Here is a 14,016-nt window from a genome sequence, read left to right on the forward strand (position 1 = left end):
AAAGCATTTAGGCAACAACTGAGAGACAAAATCACAAAATGGAGGACAGGGGCAGACAACATGGCGGCTGGAGTGATGCAGTAACCAACACACTGTTTATAACCTGCCAAATCGCTAAACGAGAAATCGCTCTTTAGGTAAAGCAAGGTTATTTTTTTTTTTTTTTTTTTTGACAAGTGACAAAACTGGCACAACTGCAGGTATTAAAGACATAAATTCCTCCAGTCACTTTAAGGCCAAACAGATGCAGTGGTTAACCCTGTGCACTCTGTTCCAGATGAAGAAAACATTCCTCACATTTTCTATTCTGTGTTGGTGTTCATATCAGCACATTATCATCGCATTAAATAATTTACACATTTTGCTTTTACTTTTCAATTAAAACACTAAATTATTATGAATAAATAAAGTGTTTCAAAGATTATAAAGATAATAAAGTGCAATTATTTCATGCCAGAATGGCAAAAAAAGAGTCTCAACTAGAAGATAATTAATTTCTCTCTCACTACTACTGAATTGTGTTGAATATAAATAAATCTATTATATTTATTTGAAAAAATAAAAACATAAAAAACAAGTAACTTGGAAAGCAAATAATCTTAGTTTGTCTGAAAGTATTTCTAACAAAAGAGTACAATTTAAAAGGTACAGAGAAAATAATGTGATAATACAAGATGAAGCAACATAACAAAGATTCTCTGCTTTAAAAAGGCAGGGAAATTGAGCTGCGGATAAAAATGATTTTTTTAAACCCCCTGAATCAATTATTTAAAAAACCCGGAATGAATTTATGACTTATTTTACTATGAGAGTTGACAGAATATGTAACTTTATCGAGGAAGAAAAGGCTGAGCGATTGCATTCTGAACTTTTTATCTGAATTAACAACATAAAACAAAATCTTTTTCCCCCCATTATCTCACCATTAGGTAACCTTGAAAAGGACAAACAATTGTTATTAATATATATTTAAAAAATAAATCTAATAAAGTAATAAAATAAATAAATAATAAACTTTGTCCTCCTGATAAACTGAATACTGCTAAGTCACATGGCAAAGCTGAGAACAGACACATTTTTAATTCACTATAGGCTTGACCAGTGATCAGAGATACAAAGGAATACATTATTATCAATGTGCACCAATTCAGACATAATCTATTTTTAAAAACCGCACCATGAAGATTCAATTTAAGTTTAAAACACGCTTATAAGAAAACAAATAATTTCTCCCTCAGCCTCTGCCATAAAACAGTGTGTCTTGAGAAATCTATTACACAGGGCTGTCAAAACATGCTCTTATGAAAATATTATATTGAACTCTTGATATATGTCAGACAGTGAAAATACATAATACTCAGTTGTCAAGGAAATAGACCGTCATCTCATTGTGAGTGCAAAACATGTCAGTGTGCCTTCTCACTGCACAAAGGCATCGGAGTTTCAAACTTTTCACATCCCAAATTCCCCAAATCTGCATTTCCAAATGCAACTGCTGCTAATTCAAGTTAAAGTATTAAATAACTGAATATATATTTTTTCTTTTCTCCATTGGATTTCACTACAGTCACTTCTCATAAGTTAAACTTTTCCTCACATGATCCCTGCCAAACTTCTATTTGGGCTTTTTTTTTATGATTGTCTCGTTTCAGCACATAATATTCATAATGTTTAACGGCCTCATGAACGATTTGATTTTTTTTTTTACTCTGTAAACAAACAAGATGACACAGTGGCCGACATAAACTGTAAATAAATAGAGAGAGGCTTGTGCTTCAAAGATAATAAAAAAAAAAACCCATCTTGAGTGATTTGTGAGCACTACAGAGCACTTCAGGACATAACTATTTTAAAATTACACCGATCAAAAGCCCAAACTCGGAGCTCTGAATTCAAACTTATCTCTCTGATAATCATTAAGCCACTCACCTCTGGAAATAAAGCCTTTCTGTGGAGGGAACCCATTCGACAGCAGAGCAGACCAGAGCAAAGGTTGGAACAGCAGAGCGACAAAATGGCCCTGGACTTTCTGGACACAAGTGTCCCGAACAGCCTTAAAAACCTCCACAGAGACAGACAGCACATCCTGAACAAGCAGCACTTCACAACAGCCTCACAGCTCTTCCTTTTGGACCCCATCTCTCATTAAAGTAAGGGCAGTGCTCTGGGAAAATCAGCGTCCTACTTTCAGTTAACCATGAGACTACCTTCTCTAGGTCATTTTCCAACAATTTTCCAGGTTTATTAGAAAAGTTTGGTTTCTAATTTTGCTAATAGAATACACTGCCAATCTTGGGGACATGAAAAAATGTAATTACGGCTGTCTTTACCCAGTGAACAAAGCGATGCCACTCTGATCCCTGGTAACATGGGCTTTTCATCTGTAATTTACAATAACTGTGAGAAACATGGAAAAATTAAATTTGACCTCAAAACACATGCAGCAGTCCTGGGTACCTTGGTTTGATTCAAGCTCATATTAAAGGTTTTCACTGTGAGGCGATGAAGCACTGAAATATTGCGGGCTAAATGCTAAATGATAGAAGAAAAACGTCCTAAATATGAAGTCGAGTGCTTTCAAGGCAGGACTATTTCGGCTTAAGTGTGTTTTGTTCTTGTATATGCTCTTACTCTGAAATTAGTCATTATTGCTCATGCAAATCTGTACGTAAATTGCAAAACAGGCACACAAGCTGTACAGGTAAGTTTAATTTTTTTTACAGACAAATTTTCAGCCATTTGAATCACCCCTCCTTCCCCTCCCCTGCATCATACCTCTCTTGATTCCTTGCTACTGAAACTGCTCATATTTCGGGGTTCGTCTGGCGAAATGGAGCAAACGGTAATAAAACGGCCGTTATTTTTTTCAGTTCTATCGAGTGCTACTTTAGCTCCCTTGCTTTCTCAGGGAGTGGTACCACCTCTTAAAGGGTTCGGACCTGCTGTTGGCTCTAGTTTAATGCCACGTCACAAGGCCACTGCAGCCAGGACGGGCCTGGGTGGCCTGGCTCGGCCCAGATAGGCACCCCTGCGCACCCCTGCCCCCACCGGGACAGTACACCCACGTTTTCAAACAAGAGGGGGACAAGACAGACACACAGAGAGAGAGAGACACACACGGAGCCATGTTTTATTTTAACTGCCTTAAACGCAGTGCAGCCTCCCCCGTCCTTCCACCTCTTGCCCCGTTTATTCTCTTCTTCTCCTGAGATCACTCACTTATCTGTCAGAGAGTGACAGCACGTTTGTCTAATGCGCACCTATCCAATTCAGCTGAGTAAGGCTTTAGCAGCGCTCCAAATAGAGCGTTCGTTTGATTTCATATCGGCCATGAGTGCCTACACACACACGCACACACACACACACACACACACACATACACCACCTCTCCCTCTCTCTCACTTACACACACATGTACAAGAACATGTCTGGGGATGTCTGGGTTGCACAGAATAACATAAGATAAGATAAGACAAGATAAGAGAGAAAGAGAGAAGAGAAGAGAAGAGAAAAGAAGAGAAGAGAAGAGAAGAGAAGAGAAGAGAAGAGAAGAGAAGAGAAGAGAAGAGAAGAGAAGATGAACCCCAGCAGGAGAAATTCAATTTGACACACAAAACACAAGGTACAGGAGTAAATGTGTATAAAACGCATATATACATGTAAAAAAATCACTGCATTAAAGCACTGAGAAGCAAAGTTTCTGAAATTGGAACATCAGTCATATTGTTGTTTTCCCTGGTGGCTCTCTGTGGTTTAATAAGAAAAGTGCCCCATTTAAAGAACAATAATGTCTCTGAATTATAACGTGATGCATAATTTTGTCCACTGGATTTACTGTATTTTTTTTTTGGTTAATGATGACGAGTAAAATGAAATTGTAACGAACTGGCTACTTGCTATCTCATTAAAAAGATGTGTGAGTGTGAGTATGCAAGAGAGAGAACGTCTGTCTGTCTCTCTCTCACTCTGTGTGTGTGTGTGTGTGTGTGTGTGTGAGAGAGAGAGAGAGACAAAGAGGAAAAGAGGGAGCGTGTGTGTGTGCATGTATGTATGTATGCCTTAATGACCTACTCAAGGACATCCACATGGCATGGTAAAATTGAAAAATGAAAGAGTGCTAATAGGTCGGAGCATCTCCTAACTGCCACAGCCAGCGAGTCTCGATGGTAGTGATTTATCTTTAATTGGATTTTACAGCGCGTTCTCCCGGTGGGAATCAGCCGTCTGATTTCTCAACTATCCACACAACTTTCTGCAAAATGTGCAGGGGGAAAAAAAAAATAAGCAAAGCTGGTCTGCTGGTAAATAGAAAATGTAATTAGCCTGAAATGTGGAAATCATCTTTTTAGAATCAATAATTAATACTTCACAAATCTACAAAGCAACAGTGAAACATTACTTTTATCACTGCATACTTTTACATGTATTTCATGTGAAAACACTGAGCACTTTATGGATATTTTTTTTTTTTTTTTCATGGCTGACCTCTGTGTTAACCCCAAATCTTTGTTAAAAACACAGCCCTGATCCAGAGTGCTGTTCTCTTTGCTTTAAAAAGAGTTACTTCAAAATAAAAGGTTTACAAAACAATTAAAAGTTTGTACCAGTGTGCAAACAATATTACACATTCAAATTCCATATCACCTAAAGGGGAACAACAGTTTTCTAAACACTGTTTTGTTGTTTGTGTTTTTTTTTTTCTTGTGAGTCCATAAAAATGCTTAACATATAAATCATCAATTAAACATTAGATCTCACTTGAAATCAAGTCCTAAATCTTGAGAAGACTAATTTGTTTTTGGGTTTTTTTCCCTTCTTTTTTCTTCCTTTTTTTTTTTTTTTTTTTACCAAAAAGCAATAATGGACTGTCGTGCCTACTGCAGTGTGCAGTCTAGTGAGCCGGGAAAAGAGACGCTGGCTCCGAGGGGTTAAGATGCTAGCAGTCATGTGCCTGTCGGCTGCAACAAAAGCCTGCCTATGTAGGGTGCATACAGATGGAGCGAGCTCCTTTGTGTGCAGCGTTTCACACGTCGCAGCCTCGGAGCTGCCAGGTCTGGCTCTCTGGGCCTGGCTGCAGGCCTAGCTAGCAGCTTGTAGCACCAAACTCTGGGTTTTCTACTTTGCTTTTCCCTTACTTGAGACCAAACTGCAGCGAGTTTGAAAGATAATGGAACAGAAATACAAATATTGGGTCACACAACACAGCTCATCACAATAAAACGCAGAGCAGAGTCCAGGCGAGTTTAGATCAGCGTGACAGCAGCAACTGTAAGCAGGGCACTAAAAGCTCAATTGAGTGCAATTACTTATTTATTAAATCCGTCTCAGAGGTTTCCCTACTCTCTCACTTAAGTCTGCGACAAAATATTTAGTTTTTCCTCCTCTCATGTTTGCATATGCCCCTGTAAAGTGTACTATTCTCTCTGCTCTCTCAGGCTAATTGTAATGTCTTGGTGTAAATTCAATCTGTGGATGTGTATGGGGTGTTGTGCATAATGTGTACATGTTTTGTCTCCAACTATATACATTTTGTCTGTATATGTCTGCATATTCTGTTGTATTTATGTTACATGTGCCAAGTCACCAAGGCAAATTCCTAATACTGAACATTTTAGTGTATACATGTAGAGATTAAACTATTTCTGGTTTACTGGGGGTATGGGGACTGAAGGGCTGTGTGGACCGGCTTTTCTCATAAGCTGAGGCCAGGAAGCGACTTTGAGAGAGGAGTTCAGCCTCTGAGAAGCAGGAATGACTCAGATCAGGGAAAGTTTTACCAGCTTTTCGTCTGAGCTTGACAGATTTTACAGAAAATTAGACTGCAGAGAAGTAAGCTGTCCATCATTTTTGATAAAGAAATCCCTTTTTTTTCTCCCCCCTCTTTGGCGCATAGGACCCTCACGTGCAGCACCTCCCTGTGATCAGACATAAAACACACATCCACTCCGAGACAGCTAGAACACAGCACAAACGTGCTGTCAGCCGCACATTTCATCACCGAAACAACGTCCTGTTATGTAAAAAGACAAGTATCTCATTCATGAAGCTACGGCAAATAGTTGCTACAACAGACGCAAAACAAAAGCAGAAGTGTACAGCCAGGGTGTATTTAAAGACAACCTAAAATTAAAATGCATTGAGCACCATTTAAATAAAAAAAAAAAAGAAAAGAGAGAACCTATGTTTCGGGGAGGGAATCGAGTTTCGGCCCTCACAAAATATGCAAACTATACATATGGGACATACCGGCGTGGAAATACTGATCATATTTAAGTGCTTGTTGCAGATTATTAACCCACATGCTGATAAAAACTGCACTGTGATGAGAAACACTGATGTTATGGTTGTGTATTCATGTGACCGCCCAGATGACATGATTAAATGCACATTGTAAAATATGAAAATTTTATATATATATACCTGTTAAAGCTGCTACCAATGTGGAAAATGTAACACTACTAATTTGCATTCACATTTTAGGCACTTGGCTGGCGCTCTTACCCAGAGTGACTTGCAGTGAGTGAGCAGGTAGGGGGTTGGGCGTTTTTGCTCAAGGACACTTCAGCAGGACACGTGGCTGTTGACGGCCGCGCACTGGCTGTTACGGGGGTTGAGCCTGCGACCTTTTAATTGCAGGACGATCACTCTAACCGCCGGGCCACCTGCGGGCACTTAAAAACCCACGTAGATGGAAAACACTGCGGCGGAGAGCGGTATTATTTTGAAGTTATTTCAAGTGCAAGCAGAAACCAGTTAATTCATAGATTGGCTGAGTCAGATTTTTTAAAAAAAAAAATATCATTAAGTATATGACATGTTCGATACAAAAATACTCTTTGACAGGGTTTGAAAGCCCCCGAGCGAGCCACAAAAGTGACATACACTCCAAAAAAAAAAAAAAAAAAACAGACCATAAAAAGCAGATTCTGCCATGCCTCCGAAAATAACAATAAATCTTTAATGAGAGGAAAGACTGCTCTCTCTAGATCCTTCGCTCAAGTGCAGGAGACAAAAACAAAAAAATCCAAAAAAAAAAAAAAAAAAAAAAAAAACAGAGAATTGTCTGAAATATCAGGGCTCATATTCGGTGTAATGGCTTCCACGGACAAATTAGTTAGGTATGCTAACATTTTCCTCAGGCGCACAGCTGTAAGGAATTACTGCGACTTCATTTGAAGGTGATTGACTCGTTAGAGGCTTTTACTGCAGGCTAATAACATGCTATGTCTATGTTCATGAAGAAAATGAGTAACTGCCCTAATACTAATTAATAAAAATTAGTGGCTGTCCCATTAGAGATACAATTCACCGTGTGAGCAAGGCTACAACACATGCTAATGATAATATTTAAGCCGAAATTATTACTGTTATTAGCCGTACATCCTGCTTAGTGCCTTAAAGGAATAATTTGACATTTGCATTTTCAGGTATTTAGTTTTTTTTTGTTTGTTTGTTTGTTTGTTTTTTTGTTTTGTTTTGTTTTTTTGCCCCTCCACCAATTATTTAACACAATTTGGCAGGTAAGTTTTGCATTTAACTGAAAAATGGTGAGTTAGCGTAATGTTAGCGCTCCTTTCAAAACAAAGGGTTGGAGCGCCGCTAGCTGAAAGTTAGCTTGTTATGGTGAAGCTAGCGGCGCCTATTAGGAACCTTAACAAGTTTTTTTTTTTTTTTTTTTTTTGGTTAGCTGCTATGTGCCAAACCAGGAAGCTTTTTTTTTCCCTTTCTCCTTCTCGCTCTACCAAGCACCTAGAGGAGAAAAATAAGCGAGCAAAATCCCCCCTTGAAGCAAAGTGTTAGTGTATCTCTTTATGGCTGGCACAATGCTGGGCTGTCATGTCGTCAGCGTTGCCGTGAAGCTGTTGAGGCGCAATTAGCCGCCACAAATCGTCGCGTTTTGTCCAGCGCCATGTTACAAATTTTATTAAAGACAGTTAATATTCCCAGCTCAGGAAATGAAACTCTGCAGGGCTGCAAACACAAAATGTGCTTGTGTGTGTGTGTGTGTAACTTCCCCTAGTCTCTCTCCCCCTCTCTCTCTCTTTAAAACACACACACACACACACAAAACAAACCCCCTCTGTCATTCGAACAAGCCGCCGCTATAAGTTGTATGTTAATTAAACCTTTTGTCAGTAAAGCCTCGAGATTATTAGGTTCCCTTTTCTGACCCCTATACCCGTCGGGCACCAATCATGCTCTAAAACACATACACACGCCTTTTACACAGAAGCACACACATATAAACACACACACACCGCATGCTTGTGTTACATGGATGCCTGACAACCACAGCGATGGAGGAGACGTGAGGGAGGCAAAAAAAAAAAAAAAAAAAAGGTGCCCTGGCGTGTTAGTTTTCTGCCAGGGAGTCCCTATTGACCTGTTAAACCTTTGTGACTGGAACAAATGCAAATGGCGCTGACTTGTTCACACAAAATACTAAAGGCCCATTCAAATGAGGCCCCGGGCCACAATGCATCGGTGGCCGAGGGCTCTATGGAGGCCGGGCAGCCCCCAGTCTGAGAGACAGAGGGAGAGAGGGAGAGAGAGAGAGAGAGAGAGAGAGAGAGAGAGAGCTTCTTTTAGTATTTTAGCCATTGCACGGTTCATTCTGCTTGTCTGGTGGAGAGCGAACATCCACTCTCATTACTCCTTCATGACCCCCCCCCCCCCCCCCCCCCCCCCCCCCCCCCCCCTCCAAGTGAACACACATGCACACACACACACACACACACACACACACACACTAAACAAAGATAAAGTTACCCTACACCTGCGTGGTAATTCTCCCCTCGCTGAATCACAAACACCGTTACAGTGCGCTGAACTTTACTCTATAATTACTCTGTATGTAATACTTTGTAATTGGATGCCAATGGAGCCGAACCATCCCTGTTATCAAGCACGCTCCTGACACCGCTTAATCCACCTTCGCTTTTGGGAGGGGGTGGGGGAGTCAGTGTCTCCCTCTGGCTCATATCATATCCTACTTTTTAAAATTCTTTTCATGGTGGTGCCGAGTAGGAAATGACGACAGAGATGGGAGTGGGAGAGGGAGAGAGAGAGAGAGAGAGGGGCAGAAAGTGGAAGCAGCCCGATAGAGATCAAAGCTGTGCTCCTGTGCAGCTAAACGGGGATAAAACGGCACCAACATCGCCACGGTTTGGGAGTTTGACTCCCAGGAAAGAGCAATGCACCGATATTGGAAGAGTTTAGAGTTGGAACCTTTCATATCCTGCAGTTAAGCTTCTCTGTTTCCATTGATAAACCAATTAAGAGAATATCCCCGTCAACTTTAGATGTCTCGCCCACAAACATAACTTTCCGCCGCCAAATAGTGTGGAAAAAGATGTATCAGCGAGCCTTTTTGACTGAGGAGTATGTTATTTTTAATAAAAGAGGGAAAAATTATCCCTATGGTAATAGTAATTGTAAATATGCCACTGCTTGTTGCCATGTGAGCCTGAATTTTCCCCATCAAAACACAGCCAAAGATGTGGTCACAGTGACCCGTTTAATATGGGATGTAAACCAGGTATATTAACTGGGTTTAACATCATCTGAGAATTATTATTATTATTATGCTATTCTGAGATGTGAACATTAAATCGGTCATTTCACAACTGGGCAGATTCATATACAGCATGATGAAGAAATACTGTATTATTTTATCATAACTCTTTTTTTTAAATCTTTGTTGTTTACCTATGTATTTAAGTGAAGCTTGCTCCTACACTTGAGCATGTTCAATTCCTATGCTGAAGCATTTTATTGGTACAGAGGTTGTTTTTTGAAGTGTTTTTGGTCTTTTTTCTCTCCATTTTGTTTAACTGTAAAGGACATCACATTGCAATTCACTGTATAAAACGTGTTACAATGTGTTATAATGTGATATAAACAAAGTTTGGTTTAAAAATTCTCATGCATATTAAATGTTGCTTAAAAAGTATACACTCGGGGTGCAATAAGGGGCTTTGGACAAAATGGCACACAGTACATGTAGAGAAATTGGCTAAAATTTTTCAGTTTAGCTGCTTCAGCTTGGGTAGAGCACCCAAGGATGAATAAAAACTACATGGATTTTTTTTTTTTTTTTCTAAATTCCATTGCTAAATTAGAAATTTGCAAGTTACGGAGGGCTTTCTTGTTCTATCCTGTCCTTCCAAACAGGAGGTTTAGTCGGAGCCTGAGGATGACTCTCACCAGCACATCTGGACAACACCTGATCAGTGGGAGGCTGCCTACTGGACCTCCCCACTAAACTGGTTAAGTCAAATGAAGGGTTTCATTACAAAAGTAGGAATGCAGTCGAAGGTAAACCCACCCAAACTCACTTCATCCATCCTTCAATATAATATAAATGCTTAGGGTTTAAATTTATAGCATAAACTTATTGTACAAAATATCAGGGATGTCTTCTTGATGTTGCGATGCAGCTTCTTTTGCACAATCCATATCTCAGTCATCTCAAAACTTTTTTAAAAAATCCTTCCGCTCCTCTTAATCGACAGCTCTGCATTTGTGACTGACTGACTTTGACCTGACTCAACTCATCTGTATTTTATTTAGGAAAAGTAGGTGCCTCTAATATTTTGCACATTCATTCTATGTCATGAAACTGATCGAAGCTGCATAAAAAAATAATCATTATGCCTAACTTTTTATTTACCACTACATCACTGGTTTTAACTCCGTACTGGGAAAATGTGTTACCTTGCATTATACAAAAAAAAAAAAAAAAAAAAAAAAAAAAAAATGAAAACACTGATGCAAAAGTTACTGGTTTTGAGACTACTAACGAGACTTCAATGCTGACACAAAGCACCAAAATTTTCAAACGGGGTTTATTTTGGAATTAAACTCTTAAATTCTGCCGACATGTTTGAACCTGTAAACGTTTGCCTGGTGCCACTATTATGTTTGATTTTCTCCTGTTCAGTGGTGAGCTTTGCAAGAAAAGTAAGCTGATTGTACAGCCTCATCTGGGTCTCTTGGTTGTGTTGTATGTGAAGTGACACCTGCAGAGGTCACACATGAGCTAAAACTCTGCAGGGAGAGAAGCAGAGGAAGTGGGGAGGGGAGAGAAACACCACACAGAGAGAGACGGAAAAGACGGAGTGGGTCAAACTGTATTTGCAAATGCTTTTTTTTTTTTTTTAATGATTTTTGTTAGCCTACTTATGTGCCAGACCGGTTTGACATATAGGGTAATAAAATGAGTGCCGTAACTTTAGAGAAATCACAAGAAAACATATTTTTAAGACGATGTTTGCACATGTTTGCTTCATTTGAAAGTTAACATTAAAAAAAGACAAGAGAGATGAGAGGAGAGGGATGAAGACGATGTCAAATTTGAATCCAGCACGTTGCAGATACGCAGTGCCAGGATGCAACCCAAAGAAAAAAAAAAAAAAACAAACAAACACAAAAAATGAACTTGGTGCACTTTTCTGAGATTGACAGCTTACATTACACTTCTGGAATTATCCTGATGCAAAAAAAACACCCATCTGGTAGTCCATGCAAGTTTAAACAAACACACACACAACTATTTTTAAACCAGGATTTGACCCAGGTCGAGGACAGGTGTGGCAGAGAAACAGGCTTTCTGCTGACAAAACTTGTTGTTCAGTCACGTTCTCTCAGCCTCAGGGTGTTAACTTGACGCGGTTACTAATTTCACTCCTGAGCAAGTCATGCATCATTTTTTACCTTAAATGTTATTCCAGCATTTTCAGGCCTGTGGATAGCCAAAACTATCTTTCTATCTCTCTAACTTTATTGTGCAAAAATTTACTCATTCGTGGCTGACAAAGTCAAAACCACCTTGAAATAGCACCAATTTCATGACCTCAACATAATGTTTTGATTGACAAGAAACAAAAGGCTGTCATGTTGTTATAATCAAGTCCACAGGGATCATAAATTATAATACAGCCATCTCTGTTCTTCTCATCTCCTTGCATAAAATCCACGATGTTCAAATCCCCCTGACTCTCCCACACAATTATGGCATTCCAAAACTGAAGGCAGGCATGTTTCTCCTTTGCTGGGAACTCAGGGTGCTGACGGCACTGCTGGACGCACTCTGCTCATCGCTCGAATTTGATCGCCCCTTTCTGCTTATTACGCTCGATTAAAAATATACCATGGCATATTGCAACATTAGTCAGAGACTGGCAGTTTAAGCATTCATCTTGTTTCTGACTATAGGCTCATCCTTTAATTTTCTGCTGTATTTGCTAAAAAAAGTGCTGAGGAGGGGTGCCCAGATTGCACTGAACTTTGACAGTGCTCTGTCTCAAAACATATTTAGAAATATAGATCAAAGAAACAGGTTACTGTCGAGATCCATTGTCTGTTTTTATTTTCATATTTAACATTTACATAACAAGGGCACTCCCACTGGGAATATCTTTTTCAAAGGGTGGACCTTGCCAAGAAAGAAACATCGATATAAATACTGTTAGATTCAAATTATGGACTCTGTATTCTGTATTAAAATAAAAAAAAGAAACCTGGTCTCTTGGAAACCTATATTTTCTGCTATCTTCTTAAACTTAACTTATTTTCACTACTTTGTGGAATATGTTTCATGGTCTTTGGACTAACCCAACCTATTAAACCTTAATTTATTTATTTATTTAGATCGCTAGTTATTTTTCAATACATGCAACTATAAAGACATAAAAGTCTTTCCATGTTTTCTGAAAAGCTGACATTTTGAAGACAGGTTTTTGATGAGGTCTTTTGAAGACGCACTTCTCACGTCACCTTCTCCCTACTGAACCACATCCTCTCTTTTCTCTTCACTCCAAACACTCTTATGAATGCCTCCTGTCTCTCTTTTGAGCTCTAATATCCTATCGTAGTACGACTCTCTTACATGATCCATTTATGGTCAGAGAAATGCCATGTGGCTGTGACCTGGGTGCTCCTTTTCATCGGTTTGCACGTAGTTTTGGTGATCAAGGAATTAAATCTCATTCTACTGTGGCACTCACTGCAAGTCACTCATGTATATGCTTAAAATTAAAATGTTTGCATGAAGAAATAGTGGTGTATCCCCCCATAAGGGAAGACACTGAGTCTTCCTCTGCATACAGGCTGAGTAGAGGAGTGTGTATGAGTGTGTATTTGCGTGTGTGTGTGTGCAGTTCCTCTCGTCCAAGGCACTGTTTTGCGCCTCCACAACCTCACCTGCAATGCAGTGGCCGAGGCCTCGTGGTTCCACCTCTGCTGGTTTCCTCAGTCGCCCTGCACCAAACAAGAATTAACACAGAAAAAAGAGCCGAATCACAAATCAGCATCACGGAATCTACTTGGCACTAAGAAAAATGACCAAGATTTTCGGTAATTCATTAAGACACGCAGCAGACTGGCAGTTTGTGAGGACGCTGTTTTCCCACACTTTGCCAGCTCTAGCTGGGCACAGGACATTCTCACTGGAACATTTTTGCTGTTGCATGTCATTGCTATCAAGACGGAGAGCCAGTTTTTCAAGAATTTATTAACGATTATTTTCCAAGAGACACCCATTATTGTTTTTTTTTTTTTTTTTAAATTACAGGGACTATTTTTGAATTGACTGTTGTAACTGTTAGTGTTGTTGCTATTATTATGAACAAAATATTACAAGTAGTTACTCTTTCCATGAATTAAACTGATGAGATGAATGAAAAAACTATTGTCTCTTATTAATTTCCCTTACTAAATCTATACTAATTACAAAAGAGGAAATGTAGACAAAGAGAAGTAGATGAGTTGGAGGATTTTTGAGCTTATATGACAACTGAGATGTGGATTGTGCAAAAAAGGAATATATACATACACACACACACATACATAAATATATGTGTGTGCGCGCGCGTATGCATAATATTGTCCATTCAGTATTTGCAATAATAACGCTTTTGAGCCACAGCCTTGCAGCTGGAGGGGATTCTGTCTTGCTCAAGGGCACCTGGGCAGGGTGGACACTTGGTGACATTTGGATGCTCGACCCCAGGTCCT

General features: G+C 39.5%; 1 long non-coding RNA gene across 1 annotated transcript in view; it reads right to left on the reverse strand.

The window, feature by feature from the left end:
• The window catches only part of LOC115355518 (uncharacterized), a 34,135-nt gene that overhangs the window by 14,794 nt on the left and 5,325 nt on the right, over positions 1-14,016 (reverse strand). The window contains exon 3 of the long non-coding RNA XR_003927888.1: positions 13,204-13,260. This is a non-coding gene — a long non-coding RNA (uncharacterized LOC115355518). The remainder of the gene's footprint in view (positions 1-13,203; positions 13,261-14,016) is intronic.

The sequence above is a fragment of the Myripristis murdjan genome, chromosome 23 (assembly GCF_902150065.1).
Source record: "Myripristis murdjan chromosome 23, fMyrMur1.1, whole genome shotgun sequence".
Taxonomy (NCBI): domain Eukaryota; kingdom Metazoa; phylum Chordata; class Actinopteri; order Holocentriformes; family Holocentridae; genus Myripristis; species Myripristis murdjan.